Below are 10,865 nucleotides of genomic sequence, written 5' to 3' on the forward strand. Positions count from 1 at the left end.
AGTAGTTCACAGTGGTAATAAGTATATTTTGACAGCCATGGATTATGCAACTAAATAAGTGGAGGCATGGCCTTTGAAAGATAATACTGTACTTTCTGTTGCTGAGTGTTTATATAAGGATGTTTTTTCCAGATATGGCTGTCCTATTGAGCTGTTAGTGATCGGGGTAGCCATTTTTTGAATAAGGTGATGGAGAGAATGCTACGATTTTACTTTGTATTGCATAGGAAATCTTCTCCATATTACCCTCAGGCGAATGGACAGGTGGAATCAACTAATAAACAATTGGTTCGTATTCTGACAAAGTTGGTGAATATGCATAGAACGGATTGGGATGTGAAACTTCCTTCCGCATTATGGGCTTCCCGACAGCATATAAAGTGACAACAGGATTGACTCCTTTCAAGTTGGCATTTGGCATGGAGGCAGTTACCCTAGTGGAGCATGTGGTTCCGAGTTTGTGGATGCTGATTGCAGATAAGCTTCTTCCGAAAGATTCTGTTGTTTATCGTTTGGATGTTTTGCAGAAATTAGATGAAGAGCGGTTGTGCAGTTTTGTGATGTTGCAAGAGCTGCAGTCTAGGTGGAAGAAATGGTTGGATCGCCCTAAATCATGACAACTTTTTTGGGGGTAGTTGGTCCTTGTATTTAATTCTCTCCTTGGGAAGATGCTTGGGAAGCTAAAATTACGGTGGTCGGGACCATTCTGGATTTTTTAAGCATGCCGGCCACTTCTTTTTATTTGGCGGATTTGCGGGGGGAGGTGATTTCTATGCCAGTGAGAATGGATTTCGACTACGCCATTATTTTTCACCTACCTCAATTCAGTGCCCCTTTGTTGTGGTACAAGAGCCGGAAGCCGCCTTAATCATGATTGGGAATTCTTTTGCATGCAATCTTGAAAAGCGGAAAAAGGGCAATGATGATTGTGACACCGTGGCATGCCCTATTTTGAGAACTCTTTGTGAGTGGTTTAGTGCATGCAAACAATAACTTATACTCTCCTCACGTTTTTTGCATCGTGCTTGCAAGGTTCTACTGTATCATTTCTCTGCTCTTCTGTGTCTCTTCGCTACCATGACAGCTTCCTTGCTGCAATGCATTCCATTTACTCCAGTGTAGCAGCTAGCTCTTCATAGGGTGGACGCTTGGTTGCAGGATTTGCCCCTGCGTGTCTTCGCCAACCTGGATTGGCAAGGTATCCCTGTTCACCCGTAGGCCACAACATTGATAGAGCAGCTAGCTACTAGTGATGTGGTGCAAATCAACAACCAGCAGATTCAATTGACAGCAGAGAGGATGTCAAGATATTGTTGCTTGCCCAGTGATGGTGTTGTGCGAGCATCGCATGTTATTCCTGCTACTACAGAGGCCAAACAAGAGTTTGGCTTGAAAGTAAAGGGTGAATACAAATTATCACGGATCACAGATACAACGATAAGGGATGCCTATGGATGGTTTCTTGAGGCAATTTGACCACAAGCCAAAACGTATACGATTTCGGCCAAAGTACGCAATGTGTTGCATTCGACCAACTTTGGGCCAGTGGCGTGGGCAGCGATCGTCAGGGAACGGTTGCTAGTAGATTTCCAAAGAGTGGTGGCACAGATGGGGCATAGTACTCCAACAAATACCGAAGTCGGCCAGCTGCTTCCGTTGGTGTTTCCATCAAGGGAAGTGTTCCCTCTCACCCTTCGCCCTCTGTGTCACTTTGAAGATGACAGATTTGTAGTACGTGGTACTACTACGCCCTTGCCACAAACTCAGAGTCAGGAAGTTCTTGTTGTGCGGGTAACTCAAACCCCTATTCACATCGTGGATATGCCGGGTACATCAACTGCAGTGGTAGCCTCTAGTGCACAGGAGATGGCCACTGCAGGAACATCGAACCGAAAGCGAGGTCGGGAGGAAAATCTGTTTTCCACACCACCTCTTGTTGCGACATCCGCCTTGCCGGAGGATTCCGCTGTTGCACGCTGGAGACACAGAATGCAGGAAAGGGTGGCAACCTCCACTCGGCCTGGGACTGGCTCCGCGGGTGCGGATACTTCCTTGCAACTAGAAAATTCTTGAGTTACTATCACCGCTGCTCCGACGGAGGGCACTCTTCCAGTAGTTTTGCCCTGGGAGACGACGACCACAAACCCCTCTGATCAGCTCTAGGCGTGCGGAACATTTTTGCAGCGTCTTGCGAAGTCTTTACGTTCAGCCTAGTCAGCTCCCACAACTGAGGTACGCGTCACTGAGCTGGAAACGCAGGTAACGGCTTTGTAGTCTAGCATCACCGATTCAACAATTCAAAATGTAGCATTAACTACGGTAGCTCGGCGGCAAACTAAAGAAATCTAGACACTCAAGGAGGCTAAGTTTGCATTTGTTGCTTCTATTCAAGAGGAATTTCTTCAATTTCGAACGCAGAATAGCCTTGCCACTTACTTAGCATCTCATCCTATTGATGTGATGATTAACATGAATGGTTTGGATGCCTTAGCAGTGGAGATGCAGCAGGACCTCCATAGTTTTTGGGAGACTCAAATGCAGAGTTGGAGATCAAGGCTGTCTACCGAGGTGATAACGCAGCAACCAACTCAACAAGTTGTGAGGCAACATGAGCCGTCAAATAATGATAGAGGTAAGAATATTGTCCCAGAAGGTTTTGATATTGCTGATTGGGCGAAAGCTACAGAAGATTGTGTTGAGGCCCAAGCTCATGTCTCTCGTTTGCAGCGAGTGATTCATCGCCTTCGTAAGGAGCGGCCCAGAGTATGTTTTTGGTGGAGACTTTGGCTCATTCATTCTCCCTCAGTCTTTCGCCATGTCCTCCTTTTTGGCCTGCACTAAACAAATACTTGTCTTGGTATTATCCTCTGCATACGCCTCCTGCTCCCTTGCCACAGGCACCTCAGTCTATTTCCTTGCCAACGCAATTCATTCCAAGGGATCCTTGGTCGGAGCAACCTGAGATAGATCCACTTAGTCAATGGCTATTGGATCATCCTCATAACTTGATCCACTTAGTCAACGCACCGCCTGAGCTGAGGAATGACAGAACGTTTTGCCCAACTCCCCGAACATACACCTACAGCCAACATAAAGCACTACAGAGCAGAAATCCGACATGGCTGAATTATCCAGTAATGCCAGGGCCAGCAGAGGGAGAGAGAATATTCGGTTCTTACATGGTGAAAACCCTGCAGGGCGCCATAGCAGAATTCGGAGGCTCTCCTGACCTATCCTGCAAGATGCTATGTAAAATAGCTCGCACATTTTTGGCCTGTCTCACAACCTTCTCAGAAATCTGGACATCAAAGTATATGAATACTGAAAGAAGCATCTCAGAATTGTCATACGATCTAAGTGGGCCACCTACAGAGCCAATATTGTATGCTTATTTCAAACGGCTTATGTTTCTGCCAAGCTACCATCTCCAGACATTTGAAGAAGCATTTTACACGGGTTTCTTTATGTATAAGTCAAAAAAATTTGGCCCATTAATGGCAAGTGACTCTATGCGCTATGATGCGTTTCTACAGCAAATCACTCAAGAAAGGCGACAACGACAATAAAGACAAAGACGATCATGTTGTGGTAGACATGAACTAGGAGGGGGGGAGTGTTGGGGCCCCATTGGTCCAACTGTTGTAATGAGCCCATTTGTAAAGCATATCAAATTCCATTTTTTATGTCAAAGACGTCTTATCAGTTTGATCCATTCGTCTGGATTATGTAAATATTAGTCAGTTAGTCAGGACTCAAAATTATTCCCACTTTTGTAATCATGAGCAAGAGAACCCCATGTACATTTTTTGAGCTAAGGCGACTAAAGTATAAAAGTAACCTTAGAACCATTTTTTGAATAACATTTGAATTAATACTGTGTCGTACGAGTCTGAGAGAGAGAGAGAGAGAGAGAGAGAGAGAGAGAGAGAGTGTCTTATCCTCTTCGCTACGCGCTTCTCCCTCACCAGATTTAGGATGCGACCACACCACCGCGATAGTCTCTCCGAGAGCTACGCGCCCACACCACGCATTCGCCGTTTCGAGTTGATCGCGATCGATTCTTCCTCGAGCTTGTTTTGCACAAACGGTGTCTGTTTTCAATAATCAAGTGCTTCATGGAATGAGAAAGAGATTAGCTACACATAGATATTGATAAACTTAAGTTTTTTCCACTTTTGGATTATGACCTGCTGGTCTATCGCGACAGCATTCGAGATAGCTAGGGTTCAAATCTGGTGAGATTAGACTTATAGGTAAGTATGTCCTAGTGAGAGGATGGTGCCTAGTAAGTTTGATGCGATTCTGAGTTCATTGGACGTGTGAAATGTGTTGTGAGAGTTGAGGGATAGGGTGGGTTGCATTCTACCAGGGTTAGTGATTGATGCATCATAAAAGTGCGTATGTGTAGATTGGTCTCAGCCTGACAAGCTAACGAGATTGCCTACGTGCACCTATGGGTTAGTCGTGTCATCGGATGATAAGTATGTTGTCTGTGTCGTGCTCGTGAGTATGAACATGGGAGTAGTTAAGCCCTAAAACATGGTGAGTATGGTTTCCTCTTTTAGCGAAGAATAGGGTTTTGTAGTTGGAGGCAATATGGGTGGTGTAATGTATGAAGCATGAGCCACGACATTCCTCCTAAGCTGTAATACATTTGCATTCTAGAAAGGCTTCATTCACTTAAGAATCTATTGAGGCATCTGTAACAACTATAATGTATGTCATCTCCCAAAGCGATTCTTTATGTCTTGCATCCATTCCGTGCTCAAGATCTTGCTTTTATGCTGATAGCCGTTTTTCGGCTCTCCATAATTGCCATAGTAAGTTACTCCACCCTACCAAATTCACCCAAACGCTATGGCTATCCCTACCATTTCACTGTACATAGGTGTGTGTGAGTTAGGGGGCTTTTCCCATATCTTCTTAAAAACCCTCAGCTAGCTAGTCACTGGGCTAGTTGAGCCAAAAAAATAAAAAATAATAAAAAAATAAAAGTATATTATGGCCTCTTTGTGTGTAAATATTTCATTGTATATATGGCCTAAATATAGGGAATTTTTATAATTATTTTGGTATTTTATTTAAATATTTCTACTTAGGTGTGTGTTTTATTAAACCTACGTACACCTTCTTTCATCCTCTTACACCATAATTATATTTTTTGCCAATATGTACATACTCTAACCTCATGTTTTTCCTTTATACAAATCACTCCCACATTCTCACCTTTACCCTCGTGAAAACAAAAAATTGATTTCTACTCATTGGTTATGTTTATTATATTATTTACTTGCATACCTTTTCCTCTTTCACCCAAAATAATTCAAGGAGAGACCATATCATATGATTCCAATATCTTTCCATATCCATAACTCCTCCATATTTTTATTATTATTTTTTACTCATTATTCTAACACCATGTGCTCATTGAGCTAAAGTCCATGAATAGTACATACACTAGTCCCACCATGTATATATTTCTTTATTCACCAATAATCCTCCTCCATGCATGGGTCAAGGGCAACTTGGATGCTTTGTATTATAATATGACAAAGGAGGGGCTCACTCTTGGATGCATTGTACAAATTCAACAAAGGAGGGGGCCACTAAAAGACTTTTGCAGGCATAAAAAACAGGCTTTTTGGTGAGAATTTTGGCACCTATCTCCACTCCGAATTTGGAGCGGTGGTCAAAAGAGAAAATGTAACCCACGCTCTGAAAAATCACCTCAAATTTTTTCATGATTTTTGGAGCTACCACCGGTGAGCCATGATTTTTTGAGTGGACCCCAGTCTGCCCACTTTTCTCACAAGTAGCCCTTAGTCTTCTCTCACCCTTCCACACACCTACTCACTCTTACACATCCCTCCCTCTCCTTCCCTCACTCAAACCTGCAATTTCCATGGCTTCTCCCACCCTCTTCACCATTACCCTTCTCTCTCATCCCTATAGTTCTTTTATGAACCTCTACATACATACACCCTTTCCATGTCTCTCTCTATTGCTTCTATGTTACAATTTCATTTACCTCTCCTAAAAAATATATAAAATTCAGCATCTTAACCATGATAACTTCTACAAATTGAGGATTTTTCATCAACAAATCCTCTTTTCATCGTGGTGGTCAACCGTGGCGACGGCGTAAAGAAGCGAAGAAGAAGAAGAAGACCAGCGGTCATTTTTTCCACAATCTACACAAGGGTGAGTTCAAGCTTCTTCAAAGCTTCACCATCTCAATGATTCTCTTTTAATTCACCCCTCTTCCTTCATCAAATCAACTCATCCTACCCATTGTAAATGTATCACTAACAATTTTAGTGATTATTACCACTAACAACTAACTTCTCTTGTAAAAATGCACCCACACTATCAACATATGGAGTAGGCAACCGCACAAGTAAACCAAATTCACTCACTTCCATGGAAGTTTCTCTCCTTTCACCACATCAATAATTCTCTTACTTGAGCCCACATCCATGTGACTCAAGAGAAAAGAGGGACCCCATTCTCATTTGAAATTCATAAAAATTCATAATCCTTGATCTTTCCTAATAAATTGATTAGGCTTAATCCTAATCAAGGCTTCTAAAACCTATAAATAGAACCCATTCTTCCTCGTAAAAGACATCACTATACCATTGCACACTAGATTGAGCGTACCACACGCCAGTTCTATCTTGGTTGTAAAGAGAGAGTAAGCTTTCTATACACCATCACCTTGGTGCATAGAAAAGCTTGAGCTAGTTTGAGTGAGTGCGAGTAGAAGATATTCTTCCTACCATTGTTGTATCTACCCCAACATCAATGAATTGGTAGTTTTGGGTGCAATTCATGTCCAAAGGCTCACGCTTCTCCTCCAATTTGTCTTGGCAAACTCATTCAGCTTCATAAGGCGACTTGTTTCATTAAAGGTTGTTGTTTTGTTGCTTGTGATTCATTGGCTATTGTTTGGCTACCATTGTAAGAGGGTGGATGGTGAGAGGGCTCCCATAACCCTAAGACAATGTGCTAGTGATGCTATAACCAAATCTTGTCACTTGATTCCGCAAGCTCTAAGTTCCTTTTTGTGCAAAATATAAAGTTGAAGCTAAGTTGTACACCATCTCTCTCTCTCTCTCTCTCTCTCTCTCTCTCTCTCTCTCTCTCTCTCTCTCTCTCTCGTGTTTTAGTGTGTGAGAGTGTTCCATTGGTGTTAGGGTTAGTGTAAATTCCTTGCTTGTTTGTGGGTTGCTCTAACGATTCTCCTCTTTTGCGTCCTAGTTCGCTCTTAAACTAGGTGGTGCCCCTTGTGTAGTTGGGATTTGGCTGTGGGTTTGTTGTTTTGGTTTGTGTTGTATTGTGCCCCAGCCCCATTGAGCAGCACGGGAGCCTTGAAGGGTGTCTAGAGGTTGCTCTTCTTGTTGCCCGCCCCGGACCGCCTCAATGCATCTTTTGAAACTTTTTGCTTGCTTCCCATGAGATTGTCGGAAGTTGGTGTGAGGGGTTTTGAAGCAACTTTGTCATGTACTCCACAACTCTTTCCATGCCCATAACCTCAATTGAAAGAGATTTCAGTCAAGTAGTGTCTTAACTTGGAGAAAGTTTGTAAGAAAGTGGTTTTGGAATTTCTCTAATGCTTTTCAAGTAAACTTTGAGATGCTCATGCCCCACACTTCAACTCCATAAAAAACGGGTGTCACCAATGTGTTAAGAAGCTACCTCTTGAGAACCCATTAATACTATGAGTACCACACATTACTAAAGTGCTCAATGTTTGCTCACATCAGAACTTGCTTCTCTCATATTTTTAGACATTACACCCAGACACTTTTCTCTCCTATCCATAGTGTGGACTCTCCATTGAGATTCTCATCCCCACGATCGTTGAGCATCGAGAATCACCCCCTCACATAGTACATCACATATATGTTTGTTCCCATAGGTCATATGTGACTTGCAAAGACAATAATAAACTATGTGTGTGTGTGTGTGTGTGTGTGTGTGTGTGTGTGTGTGTGTGTGTGTGTGCGCGTGCACACACATACACACACACATATACATCCAGAGAAAAGTATAGTGTGTGTAAGGTGAATTTCAGTACTTTAAAAAAGCTTAGGTTTAGTGTATCTCACCTAGAATTTTTAAAATTTAGCCCTAAATTTGAAATTTGAAGATGAGAATACCGAGAAAAATAGAAAAGTTTAATGGAAAAACCTTCAAACGGAGTCAATTTACATCGAAAATTTTCCATGTTTAGGAAATAGGTAGTCTCAACATTTGAATTAGATGGAATCTAAAGAGATCCCTTGGCTTGGGGCAAAAGTAAAAAAAAAACTCTTTGCACGTGCCATGCCAGGAGGTATTTCTCTCCCTAATTAAAACTTAGCGAGAATTACCAAACTACTACCCCTAGCTTTATTTATTTGACAATCAGTCTTGTTATGAAAAGCTACGATTTTTCAAGGGCATTTTGGGAATTTGGGAGTACTTTGGGAATTTTTGAAATTCGAAGGGTATTTTGCAATGGTGTTTTGATAATTTTCCTTGTTTTTTTTTGTCTTCCTCCATGTGAAGAAGACATGGAGAGAGGAGAGAGATTCCAGGAGGGCTATATCTAATAGTTGTGGTGTGTGGAGGCTCTATCTGTCCGACTCTGTCTGTCTGTCTCTCTCTAACCTCACCCAATCTATTCGGTCCGATCCAAGCTCTGTTCGACCCGAGCTTTATGACTTCACCCAAGCTCTAAAGTTAACATTTGATTTTTGGAAGAGTATGTTCTCACCAAAGAATCCAACGAGGGAAAAGACGACGATCAACAAACCATTGGGAAGGGTACCGGATAGTTTCGCTGCTGTCCTTGCGGCCCCGAGCAAGACGGATCGCATCGGACAGTTGCAAGCTGCCCTCGACATGGTCATGGACGAAAATCGTGACCTCAAAGCGCGCCTTAGCACTCTCGAGGCACGATTTGACTCCATGATCGGGCTCACAACAGACAAGGTGAAGGAAGTCGAAGAAAAGGTCACTCAAGTTCACACGATCGCAATCGCCAAAGTGGAAACCTGTGTGAAAACAGAAATAAGGGAACATCAGCTTCAAGAAGAGAATGCCCTCAAGCTTCGCATCGAAGGGCTGCCCCAAGCCTGGGATGAGTGCCAGCAGGATTTCTACAAGTTAATCGATCTTCTCAATGAGACTCTTCAACCGGTCCATGTCGAGTACGATGCAGTAGAATGTATCGTCAACAAGTTCAACACCAAGCGCACACCTAGTGGACACGCTATTCTTGAGTTCAAAGACAAAGAGGATCGGCTCTGACTACTCCAGCAATCACGTCTCCTTCTATTGGGGTATAGGCGCCTGTGCCTTGCCCGGCCGCCCAGAGTCTGGGCGCCCACTGACTTGTATACCTTATACATAGCATAAGTGTATAGGGGGCTGCTCACTCTTTTGAGTCTCCCCACCCATATCTGTGTGTCGTGTGTCTCCTTCTCTCTCTCACTCTCCGTCTGTGGTGTGCTCCCGGATCCCCTTCAATTGGTATCAGAGCGTAGGTGCGGAGGGAGCGCGTGTGTGCACAGTCACGACGACAGCGGAGAGCCAGTTTCATTCCCGAAATCGCATCCGCGCGCATGCGCACTTTCAAGAGTGCAAACAGGGTTTCGACTTCGGCATCGACAAATTCAGCTTTCCAAGAGCGTTTCCTTCAGGTGTCCTAACATTTTACCCCCCTTTAGAAGCCATTCAAGCCATCAGAAACCTCATTCGAGCTACGATTGAGGAGCTGCATTTTTCAGCCCTCTTTTGGCAGTTTATGCTGCGTTTTTGGGTCGAAACAGAGGTTTTTTGGCATAGCTTTCACACCCGGACTCGGATACATGTGATCCAGGAGTCTACCTTGGGGTTTTGGCACGCTCCGGACGCGCTCGTCATATCAGAATTTTAAAATTCTGAATGCTGAATTTTCTGCAGCAGCAGTTGTTTATTGTGTGTCGAGGATTCCACACATGGTTTGCTCTCAGATGTGAGAGTGATATTTGTTGCAAGTTTCCTCACAGGTGGGAGGATACGATGTATGCCTTATGTGGTTTGATGCTCAAGGAGACTAATGTGATTGAATTTTGAGCTCGGCAATGTATGCCTCGAGCATGTTTTTTGGCAGCCACAGGTAGAGCAGATATTTGTGTAAAATATTTGTAGGTGTTTGCAATGATGTATGCAAAGTGTGGAGATTGGTGCATGCATTTGGAGTGCAGTTTGATGCGCTTTGGTTGCTCATGGTTTTGAGCGTGCAGTCAGTTTGGTTACTGGTTTTGTGGTCGTTTTACTGACGAAACTCTGGCGAAATTTTCCCAAGAGTTTTATGTGTATCATTTATGCGATCTAGGTAGAGATTGCGGGTAGCACTCAGCATTTGCGTGCGGTGTTCTCTGCAGGTGGGAGATTTGTGCGTGTGTATGCATCGATACCGCACAGTGTGGGCTTGGTGATTCGCTCACGGTTTGACAGGCGTATAGTTATCTTGGCACACTCACAGGAGTGAATGTTGTGATGTATGCTTGTGTGGCTACGAGCTAGGTAGCCGGATTCGAGCACTAATGGCTTGAGGTTTTTCAGCAGGTTTCAGCTACAGGTTTACAAGTTTACAGACAGGTTTGAGGGCTTATTTGGGCACTGAATTTTCAGCCATTGTTTCCTCTTTGCAGGTGTCCATGTATGGCTCAGTTGTAGGCTGATCTGGGACACGTTTGTGACTTGTTTATGCAGCTGTTTAAGAGCTAAATTTTGGGGCTGTTTTGGGACTGATTTACAGCCATATTTGCAGACTTTTGTTGATGCGATTCGAGCTAGTTTAGGGCTGATTTGGTTGACATTTGCTACTCATT

This window comes from Adiantum capillus-veneris, chromosome 20 (assembly GCF_014529385.1).
Source record: "Adiantum capillus-veneris isolate H3 chromosome 20, ASM1452938v2, whole genome shotgun sequence".
Lineage (NCBI taxonomy): Eukaryota > Viridiplantae > Streptophyta > Polypodiopsida > Polypodiales > Pteridaceae > Adiantum > Adiantum capillus-veneris.